The following is a 12444-nucleotide window of genomic DNA, read 5'->3' as shown; positions in this document are numbered from 1 at the left end:
TTTATTCTGTGCTCTGTATAAGAACACAAAAACCAGGAGCAGGAGTCGGCCATTTGGCCCTTCGAGCCTGCGTTCTTATGCACTGAAACAAATTTTAACTGTGTTTTTAAATGAGCAGTGCGAGATATTTAGAGGGCACATTTCAATGCTTCACAAAACCATTCCTTTCGCTACAACCACCCAGGATCGATTCCCGGTTTGAGAAGCAACTTTGATATCACTGTTTGTAATTGAAATGGCGTCATTTTATTAAGTTCGATCGATGTCGCAAAGCACTTCAGAGTGGTGTCCAAACAAATGAGTTTGTAATTAAAAACACTGAATGTCAGGATTGGGATTTGAACCCACGCCTCCAGAGGAGACAGTGACCTGAAACAACGCCTTAGACCGCTCGGCCATCCTGACTGTTGGATGCGCCAGTTGCAAGTTATTACACTGGAAAGTTTCAAAACGGGCACTTGTTCAGTGTAGCTGGAAGGCCCAGTTACCGGGATATCCTCTCCCCCGGAGTTTTCCTGAGCCTGTGCTCGATGTACGGGGAGCTTTGGCACGGGTCCGAGGTAGCTTACATGTGTAGGCTGCTTGCTGGCTTCAGGTGGTCTCTTTCCAGTGTGATCAATTCTTCAAACGGCTTGCTTGCTGGTCTCTCGTGTGCCAGCAGGTCCTTCATTGAAGCGTATGTTTTCGCGCCGCAGCTGGTCAAGAGATGGGCTCTTCTCTTGTCTGCCTTATTGTCGCCTAACCAGTCTTTGGTTACAAAGCTTTGCTGGAGCCTTTCTATAAAGTCCTCCCAATTATCTCCAGCATTGTATTTTTCATCTGAGCCGTTGGTCGCCATTCTGTGGATTCTGCAATCCCGTAACTCGTCGCCACTGAAAAGTCCTGACCCTGTAATACAGACTCACACGAGGCACATACTGAAGTCAAGTTCACTCTGGACCTGCAGCTTTATTACACAGCTCTCGAATGCCACACTTGCCTGAGACCTATCCTTATATACCTGTCTGGGAAACGTATCCAGTGTCTGCTGCAAATGCACCCCTGGTGGTAAGGTAAGTTTGTGGTTACAGGTCATCTCTGGTTACAGTCACGTATGGTATGGTAAGGTACAGTTATGTACAGTAGTGTGAGATACATGACAGTATTGGTATTTATGGTGATTACACCAATTATTAATCGTCTCACAGACCTCAATTATTTTTATGCGATGACTTGATCGAGGATTGAAACCAGGTTAGCGCGCCAGATCTTAACCCCTCGACCACCAGGGAACAGTTACGATACATGTCGATATACTTATATATATTTATATATGATCCTGAATATCAACGGCGACCTACCTAGACCTCGTGTTGCAACGGTAGTGTGTCTAACTTTGAGTGAGAGAAATTGTTCCACAGTGGCACCCATCTCATCTTTTGTTCACTTTTAAACACGAGAAACTGAGACAGGGGAATAAATAGAGAAACCAAAGCACAGGGTTATAGACAAGAGGAAGAGAGAAGGGGAAAAATACTGTCCCCACCCAGAACGAATGCAGAAACCCCTCTGCTGCGCTCGGGGTGACCACCCACAGCCTGGATACACTAACGTCCCAACAGCTCATTGACTGTCGGAGTGGGACTGTGCGGTGCTTCAGAGGACAGTTCGAAAAAGCAAAGTCACTGATTCAGTATCATGTGCTCCTCCAAACAAGAAGAGCAACACAGTAAAAATGCTCCAATAATGGTTACAACTTATCTTCAGAATTGTTAAACAGTTGGCTCGTTGGTCTAGGGGTATGATTCATTTTTTCGGGGTTGATACTTGAAATTTGCGAGAAGTCCCGGGTCCAAATCCTGGACGAGCCCTCAATTTACCCAAGAATTTTGAAATTGCATCGAACTTTTGCAAAGAGGTTTTGCTTTTCTTCAACACTTTTCAGGAACTCATGACGCCCCATAGCGCTTTATAGCCATTGAGTTATGTTTGAAGTGTTAAAGTGTTGTATTGTGGGGAAAGATGTGCCCAAATCACCCCACACGAACCGCAACTCTTTGCGAAGGAGTTCGGTGCAAATAATCAGGTGCCTCAGGGACTTGGATTTTCTGTGAATGAGTTTTGCTTGTACCTGCTTTCAAGCTTGAAACAGTAACTGGGCTTCCAACTCACGGGAGCAGTGTTTAGCGGTTAGTGAGTAGGTGACCAGGTTGATGTGCGCCGCTTTCAATCTTTGAAATTTCACCAAACAAAGAAACGGTGAATCCAACTGTCACTGTAAGCGACGGATTGAAGGGATCGCTGCTCCAAACAGAGCTGGAACACGCACAGTGCAGGAATAGGGTCCGCAACATTAAATGTCAAAGTTATTAAGCAGACAATAATTAAACATACACTTAACAGTACTTACAGCCAAACCATGCGAATGTTAGCCGAAGAACTCAAACACGTTACAGTTCCCAGCTCGGTGTACAAATTGATCAAACATTAATCGGATTCTAAACTATCTGTTCCAAATGGCACATTTTATATCTTTTCCTTAGCACTGCTACGTGACAATTTAAACTTTTAATAGTATTACAGAACACAAGTGCCCAACTTCTGATGGAAGGTCATTAACCTGAAACGTTAACTCTGTTTCTCTCTCCACAGATGCTGCCTGACCTGCTCAGTGTTTCCAGCATTTACTCTTTTTATTCTCCAAACTTATAATCAGAATATCACTTCCCTTGTCATCTAACTACACTCCTTCCTGATATGTAGCCTTGTCCTACAAACCGGGCTCCTTTCGGATGATTCAGGCATTCATTGGAATTATAACTTCTTAATGATAACAATTATGTGAAGTATGTAACGATGTAATACTTGCCACCAGAGCGCGCGACTGTTGGAGTCCTAATGGTCACCTGCCCACACGAACAGGGCCAGTATAAAAGGTTGGCTGCCATGTAGTTCAGGCACACTGCAGTTGTAATAAAGAAGACTAAGATCACACTAAATTTAGCTCACAGAACTCAGCCTCGGGGAGTCCTTCTATGCACAACAATTGGCGACGAGTAACAGAATTCGAATTTTCACGCAACCATGGCTGCTGTTGGAATATTAGAGAGATCCAAAGAGGATGATGATTGGGAAGCCTTCGTCGAGCAGCTTGACCTGTACTTTGTGGCCAACGAGCTGGAAGGAGACACTAACGTGGCCGAGCACAGGGCGGTTCTCCTCACCATCTGTGGGCCTAAAATATACAGCCTCATCAAGAATCTGCTCACACCGACAAAACCAAAGGAGAAGGAATATTCAGCGTTGTACACACTGGTTTAGGACTACCTGAAGCCGAAGGAGAGTATCCTCATGGCCAGATATCGTTTTAACACGCACCATCGCACCGGGGACCAGGACCTGGCGGATTATGTCACTGACCTGAGACACCTCGCGGGACTTTGCTATTTTGGAGCTGCGTTGGGGCAAATGCTGTGGGACTTTTACGTGCTGGGCATCAGCCACGAGGTCATTCTTCGAAAGCTGCTGCCTGCTGAAACCCGAGACCAGAGCAGGGCCATCGCGATCGCCCAGGCATGCATGGCCACGGACGATAACACCAAACAGATATCTTTTCAACATCGAAGCTCATCGGCAAGTACTGTGCATAAAATAATGTCGCTAGCAGGCCGAACTTCATATGGCAGGGTCTAAACGTCAGGGGCTGCAAGACCTGTAATGATTCAGAGTCCGCCATCGGGGATCGATGTGAATCTATTAGCACCGTGTTGGTGCTGAGGGGATAATCCTCGGGCCCATCAATATCGAATCAAGCACTACGTGTGCAAAGGCTGCACAACGATGGGGTACCTTCAGTGAATGTGCAAACGTGCTGTGACATAACACGTGGCAGAGGATGATCGATCCGGCACGGATTATGCAGCACAGGCAACTCTACCAGAGGAACCAGGACTCCCAGGTGCCGGTGGGGATGTTGCATTTTATCAGGGAGGCTTTGAGGGTGTGGCCGAAACGTTTCTTCTGCCGACCTGGGGCTCGCTTACCGTGTCGGAGTTCTGAGTGGAGCGTTTGCTCAGAGAGTCTCGTGTTGGGCATGTGGACAATGTGGCAAGCCCAACGGAGCTGGCCTAGTGTGGTCAGTGCTTCAATGCTGGGGATGTTGGCCTGATCGAGAAAACTGATGTTGGTGCGTCTGTCCTCCCAGGACATTTGCAGGATCTTGCGGAGACAGCCCTGGTCGTATTTCTCCAGTGATTTGAGATGTCTGCTGTATATAGTCCATGTCTCGGATCCATACCGCGGGGCAGTTATCACCACCGCCCTGCACACCATAAGCTTGGTGCCAGATTTGAGGTCCTGGTCTTCAAACACTCTCCTCCTCAGGTGATCGAAGGCTGTGCTGGCACACTGGAGGCGGTGTTGGACCTCGTCTTCGATGTCTGCCCTTGCTGATAGTAGGTTCCCGAGGCGTGGTAAATGGTCTACGCTGTCGAAGGCCACACTTACAGCCTTCTTAAATATAGCACCCTCATTCTATTCTCTTGAAACAAGTTCCTGAATTATAGGCTAGCTGTGTAGGTTAGAGCTGTGGTTTTATCCTGTGATAGATTCTATCATAGTGTTTCTGAAGTGTAGTAGTTATCACATTCGCCTCACACACGAAAGGTCCCCGGTCCGAAACCGGGCGGAAAGATCTTGAAAACTTGAAAATGGGCCGAATGGCTGACTCCTGTTCCTAACTCTTACGTTCTTTTGATCTCTTGACCTTTCACAGGAGAACAAACTCTCCTCTAAACATGCATGAGAAAGCTTCAGAAATAATTTCCGTCCGAGGTGCTTTCGCGTGTGAGGCGAACGTGTTAACCGTTACACTGCGGAAACATCTCCACTTTCAGCACCAGATTACCAAAATTAAACCCAATGAGATCGGGATAAAAGTTCCTCACATGCTCAGGGCAAAATATCTGATTGATGGTCCACAAAAGAATGAACAAACTTCAGCACGAGGTCAGACGGAAATGTTAAGCGAGCACGTGGACTGCTGAATTGCACTTTTGAGGAGTTGGTGATGACAAAACAAATGGGTTCCGCTTGAAGATGAGAAAAGTCACAAGTGGGATTCGAACCCTCTCCTTCAGAGAAAACTGCAATTTGAACACACCACCTTAGACCGCTCGGCCATCCTGACTATGCAGTGCTTTATGTGGCCACCTGCAGGTTGATTTTGAACTTTTGTGTCCTGTCACATGAAATAAATAAGGGCAGCAGGCGTATCTCTGCCTGACACCGGGGAAACAGTGAGACAGACATTGCAGCAAGGGTCTGGTTGTTGTCAAACAGCAAATGAAATATTAATTCTGGAAGAAAAATATCCAAAAAAACACTGACCCTAACGTGATTTGAACACGCAACCTTCTCATTTGGAATCAAACACACTACCGTTACAGCATGAGACCGACACATTGAGCTGGAGATGTTCGTCTATATGAAGGTTCTGCAAGACAAGGGGCTTTAAAATCCCCGCCCATTCCCACCAGGTATCACAAACAGCGCTCACCGGACAGTCACCGAATGGTTTGCTCGAAAACTTTTCTCTTGCTTTCACGGGAAACCATCATTAATTAACCCCTCACCTTCTTTTGCACAATCAAACAAATGCTAACTCAGGGACATTCCATAATTCAAATCATTTGGCCTGTGCTTTACATCTTAACTCGAAAGCCATATCACATTTTACTCACTGTATTTTAGCTTTCTGGTTCAAAGTCTTCAGGGATCTGGGGCAACTTTTATCAAATTTAGCAGCACCGGTTTTTCCTATCGTGCACAAAAAATAAAATAACTCGTGAAGATAAAATCCCACCGTGCGTATTTTCAGATTCAATGCTGTCGGATTTCAAATAAAGTCAAAGAATTTTATAGTGAAAAGATTTGCAAGTGTTACTTGTATTTGTGTCTTTAATTAAACTTTGTGGCGTCTGACTCCCGTTCATGCCACTGGTAAATAAGAAAGGAGGGTTTGACGTTGACCAGCTCATCCTTTATATTCAGTGATTTCTCACCCTTTGATGGGCTGCAGTGCAGCGGATATCACGTTGGCCTCACACGCAAAAGGTCCCCGGTGTATCCGTTTTCTCTCAGTCAAAGTTATCTATTTGTTGAAGTGAAATAAAGTGCAATTAAGGAATAAGGGAGCCCTTTTACCAGGAGAAAACATTGCAAATGCTGGAAATCTCAGCAGGTCAGGCAGCATTTGCCAGGAGACTAAACTCGGGATTAAACCAGGGACTTTCCCCGTGTAAAGCAAACGTGATAACCACTAAACTACAGAAACCTCTGGTACAATAACCCCAACAGAGGGGAGGTGACCAGTAAGCTCCGTCTGTGCTGATCGGCATTGTGTGTTGGCTCACCTAAAACAACTTCTGTCCTGCACTGAATGTTCTCAATCCTTCTCCTCCGCTGCCCTTTACAGAAATGTCAGGGATCACCCAGCCACCGTGTTCACTTCCACATCCTCGCAGTGGGGCCACAGAGGCTCCTACCTTTCTCTCCGTGATCAGCGAACTCACACAGTTTACAAAATTCAACCCGGAATACATGCCCGGAAAAGTCAGATAGTCTGTAAGCTCGGTCTATCACAGAAAGTATTGGTATTCATGGTGGTTACAGCAATTATTAATCGTCTCACAGACCTCAATTATTTTTATGCGATGAATTGATCGAGGATTGAAACCAGGTTAGTCCGCCGGGTCTTAATCTCTCGACAACCAGGGAACTGTTGCGATGCATGTCCATATATTTATATATATTTATATATGACCCTGAATATCAACAGCTACCTACCTAGACCTCGTGCTGCCCACGGTAGTGTGTCTAACTTTGAGTGAGAGAAATTGTTCCACAGTGAGACCCATTTCATCTTTTGTCCCCTTTTAAACACTAGAAACTGAGACAGGGGAATAAATACAGAAACCAAAGCACAGGGTTATAGACAAGAGGAAGAGAGAAGGGGAAAGATACTGTCCCCACCCAGTACTAATGCAGAAACCCCTTGCTGTGATCACACACAGCCTGGATACACTAACGTCCCAACAGCTCATTGACTGTCGGAGTTGGACCGTGCGGTGCTTCAGAAGACAGGTCGAAAAAGCAAAGTCACTGATTCCATCTCATGTGCTCCTCCGATCAAGAATAGCAACACACTAAAAATGTTTCAATAATGGTTACACCTTATCTCCACGTTTATCGAGCAGTTGGCTCGTTGGTCTACGGGTATGATTCTCGCTTCGGGGTTATTGCTTGAAATTTGCGAGAGGTCCCGGGTTCAAATCCCCGACGAGCCCTCAGTTTACCCAAATATTTTGAAATTGCATCAAACTTTTGCAAAGCAGGACTTGCATTTCTACAACACCTTTCAGGAACTCATGACGCACCAAAGCGCTTTGCATCCGTTGAGTTGTGTTTGAAGTGTTGTCGTGTGGGGAAAGATGTGCCCAAATCACCTAACACGAACCGCAACTCGTTGCGAAGGAGTTTGGTGCAAAAAATCAGGTGCCTCAGGGACTTGGACTTTCTATGAATGAGTTCTGCTTGTACCTGCGTTCAAGCTTGTAACAATAACTGTGCTTCCATCTCACGGGAGCAGCGTGTAGCGGTTAGTGAGTAGGTGACCAGATAGATGTGCGCCGCATTCAATCTTTTAAATTTCACCAAACAAAGAAACGGTGAATCCAACTGTCCCTGTAAGCGACGGATTGAAGGGATCGGTGCTCCAAACAGAGCTGGAACACACGCAGTGCAGGAATAGGGTCCGCAACATTAAATGTCAGAGTTATTAAGCAGACAATAATGAAACATACACTTAATAGTACTTACACCCAAACTTTGCGAATGTTAGCCGAAGAACTCAAACACGTTGCAGTTTTCATCTCGGTGTACAAATTGATCAAACATTAATCGGATTTAAACTATCTGTTCCAAATGCCACATTTTATATCTTTTCCTTACCCCTGCTTCGTGACAATTGGAACTTTTAATAGTATTACCTAATACAACTGCCCAACTTCTGATGGAAGGTCATTAACCTGAAACGTTAACTCTGTTTCTCTCTCCACAGATGCTGCCTGGCCTGCTCAGTGTTTCCAGTATTTACTCTTTTTATTCTCCAAACTTATCATCAGAGTATCACTTCCCTTGTCATCTAACTACGCTCCTTCCTGATATGTAGCCTTGTCCTACAAACCAGGGTCCTTTCTGATGACTCAGGCATTCATTGGAATCCTAACTTCTTAACGAAAACAATTATGTGAAGTATGTAACTATGTCATGCTTGCCACCAGAGGGCGTGAATGTTGGAGTCCTAATGGTCACCTGCCCACACCTGCAGGGCCAGTATAAAAGGTTGGCAGCCATGTTGCTCAGGCACTCTGGAGTTGTAATAAAGAAGACTAAGATCACACATAGATTAACTCACAGTACTCAGCCTCCTGGTGTTCTACTTTTCACAACAATTGGCGACGATTAACAGAATACAAACCTTCACACAACCATGGCTGCTGTTGGAATATTAGAGAGATTCATAGAGTGTGAAATATATGAGGGCCGCAGGCGGATCTCTGCCTGACACCGGGGAAACAGGGAGACAGACCTTGGAGCAAAGGGATATGGATGGAGTCGGCAAAACTTGAGGCATCTGATTCAGGAGAGTCGCGGGGCGTGGAAATTCGGGAGTTTAATGACTTTGAAAGGAACATTTTTGTTTTGTGACCTTTTGTTCAGAGAAATATTTGTGAAAGTAATTTTTTGTAGGAAGGGATGCAGCATTTATCCTTTTGCCTTAGCACTTGTTTCTGGGTGTCAGGATCATATTTTGTTTCAATGTTATTCTTCCAGAATTAATATTTCATTTGCTGTTTGACAACAACCAGACCCTTGCTCCAAGGTCTGTCTCACTCTTTCCCCGGTGTCAGGCAGAGATCTGCCTGCTGCCCTGATTTATTTCATGTGACAGGACACAAAAGTTCAAAATCAACCTGCAGGTGGCCACACACAGCACTGAATAGTAATGATGGCCGAGTGGTCTAAGGTGATGTGTTCTGGTCACGAAAGATAGTGTTCGAATCCTATTGCAGACATTTCTTATATTGAATCATGAGGCAGAACCCATTTGCTTTGTCACCACCAACTCCTTAAAAGTGCGATTCAGCAGTCCACCTGCTCGCTTAACATTTCCGTCTGACCTGGTGCTGAAATTTGTTCATTCTTTTGTAGAACGACAATTATTTATTTTGCCCTGAGCATGTGAGGAACTTTTCTCCCTATCTCATTGGGTTTAATTTTGTTAATCTTGTGCTGAAAGTGGAGATGTTTCCGCAGTGCAACGGTTAACACCTTCTAGTTTTTTGAGTTCATGCTCTACTTTCTCCTTGAGTGCATATGGTACGGAAAGGGACTTGGAGTAAACCAATCTAGCGTCCTTCTCTACCCTGACACTCTCCTTGAAGCCCTGGATCGGACTGTCCGTTTCGCAGAACACCTTTGGATCCTTCTTGATAACCTCATCCGTTGATGAAAATATCGCTTCCACACAGAAAATCTGACTACAATCCAGCTTCAGTGAGCTTAATCAATTTCTTCCTTGTAAGGCAGACTTGTCTCTTTTCACTACTATTCGAGGCAAGTTCTAAAATTAATCTTTATATTTCACCGATCGGTACAGTGATATGACCAACCACAGGAATTTACTCTCCCGAGTAGCCTCGCTGCTCCATCTTGGGTTTCTCCAGTTGGAAATCACGCATCTATGTGGATTTTGATGCTTTCCGAATCACTGTCCGTTAAACTAGTGCTCCTGATGATGTGTAACTCTAACATCGCATCGTCCTGTTGTTGGTCTTCCATACTATGTAGTCTCTTGGGATTTCTACTCATAGCTTTGAACGCTGGAGTCATAGCTTTAAAAATAGGTTTACCCTTCAGTCGGCATGACTTCGCAAGATGCCCAGTCTTTCTGTCGAAGAAACACTCTGCCTTCACGTGTGGAGAACTTTGAGCAATGTGTTGTCCCAGGCAGCTACAGCATGACTTCGACGCTTTGGTAGAATTTCCAGTTTCTGAGGCTTTTGGCTCCCTTGTTATACCTTCAAATGCTCTGATAATGACTCCACGAGACAATGTGTCGTTCTTTAACTGTAGTGACCTGAGTCCTTTATTGATAACCACAGAGTGAGGATCACACCTGGTGGCCTGCCTTTTATACAAGGCCAGGCACACCTGTGCAGGTAAGCTACAAGTCTCCCACTGCAGTGCCCTCTGGTGGCACACCTTGTAATAGTACAAGCAGTAACCATGTCGAACACATGACAGGTGTCACTGTGGAAGCGTTTCTCTCACTCAAAGTTAGACGCACTACCGTGGGCGCCACGAGTTCTAGGTAGGTAGCCATTGACATTCAGGTTCATATATAAATATATATAAATATATCGACATGCATCGTGACTGTTCCCTGGTGGGCGAGATGTTAAGACCCGGCGCACTAACCTGGTTTCAATCCTCGATCAATTCATCGCAGAAAAATAATTGCGGTTTGTGAGACGCTTAATAATTGCTGTAATCACCATGAATACCAATACTCCCTGTGATAGACCGAGATTACAGACTATCTGGCTTCTCCTGCACTTTGCCGGGCACGTGTTTGGGGTTTAAATTTGTAACCTGGGTGAGTTCGCTGATCGCGGGGAGACAGAAGGAGCCTCTGTGGCCCGACTGTGAGGATGTGGAAATGAACACGGTTGGTGGGTGATCCGTGACATTTCTGTGAAGGGCAGCGGAGGAGAAGGATTGAGAATTCTCAGTGTGGGACAGAATTTGTTTCAGGAGAGCCAACACATTCCCGATCAGCACAGAGGGAGCTCACTGGTCAGCTCCTCGCTGAGGGGGCTGTTGTGCCAGAGGTTTCTGTAGTGTAGTGGTTATCACGTTTGCTTTACACGCAGTAGGTCCCAAGTTCAATCCCAGGCAGAAACATTTTTTTTTAAATTGCTGTGGATGAACAATCGGAGGCGAGTTGAGTCTCCCTGCAAATGCTGCCTGACCTGCTGAGATTTCCAGCATTTGCTGTTTTTATTTGCTATTTATTCTCCTGGCAAAAGGGCTCCCTTATTCATTAATTGCTCTGTATTTCACCATTAAATAGATAACTTTGAGTGAGAGAAAACGGATCCACGGGGACCTTTTGCGTGTGAGGCCAAAGTGATATCCGCTACACTGCAGCCCATCAAAGTGCGAGAAACCACTGAATATAAAGGATGAGCTGACAAATATCAGGGGCAGGGCAGTCTTGTCAATGTCAAACCCTCCTCTCTTATTCAGCAGTGGCATGAACGGGAGTCAGACGCCACAAAGTTTAATTAAAGACACAAATACAAGTAACACTTGCAAATTTTTTAGTATAAAATTCTTTCACTTTATTTGAAATGCTACTGCTTTAAATCTGAAAATACACACGGTGGGATTTTATCTTCACTACTGATTGTATTTTGTGTGCACGGTAGGAATAATCGGTGCTGATAAATTTAATAAAATTTGCGCCGGATTCCTGGTGTCATCGGCAATGAACACTTTGAACCAGAAAGCTAAAATACAGTGAGTAAAATGGGTTAACATATATAAGAACATATGAAATAAGAGCAGGAGTGGGCCATACGGCCCCTCGATCCTGCTCCGCCATTTGATACGATCATGGCTGATGTGATCATGGACTCAGTTCCACTTCCCGGGCCGCTCCCCAAAGCATAGGCCAAATGATTGAAGTATGGAGTGTCCCTGAGTTAGCATTTGTTTGATTGTGCAAAAGAAGGTGAAGGGTTAATTAATGATGCTTTCCTGTGAAAGCAGGATAAAAGTTTTCGAACAAGCCATCCGGTGACTGTCAGGTGAGCGCTGCTTGTGATACCTGGTGGGAATGGGCTGGGATTTTAAAGTCCCTTGTATTGCAGAACCCTCATATAGACGAACATCCCTTAACGACTGTGTAGACCTTGTGGTGCAACGGTAGTGCGCCTGACTCTAGATCAACGAGTTGAGTGTTTAAATCATGTCGTGGTCATTGTTCTTTTAGCAATTGCTGCTTCACAATAACCAGTCACTTGCTGCAATGTCTGTCTCACTGGTTTGTAGTGGTCGGGTTGTGGACAGCATCAAAGTAGAAAGAAGGGATGTGTGCAGTGGTGGTACAGCAGTTATCATGGGTAATTTTACCTACATCGTGATTGAGCTAAACACATGGTAGTGATGTGTTGGAGGAGGATTTCATGGAGTGTATTATGGATGGTTTTCTCAACCCAGAAGAGATCTGGCCATCCTTGACTGGGTGATGTGTAATGAGAAGGGACTAATTATCAATCTTGTTGTGCGAGGCCCCTTGGGGACGAGTAATATAATATGGTAGAATTCTTCATTAAG

Source organism: Pristiophorus japonicus, unplaced genomic scaffold (genome assembly GCF_044704955.1).
Source record: "Pristiophorus japonicus isolate sPriJap1 unplaced genomic scaffold, sPriJap1.hap1 HAP1_SCAFFOLD_35, whole genome shotgun sequence".
NCBI lineage: Eukaryota > Metazoa > Chordata > Chondrichthyes > Pristiophoridae > Pristiophorus > Pristiophorus japonicus.
The sequence above is the reverse complement of the archived record's forward strand: the minus strand, read 5'-3'. Positions refer to the sequence as shown.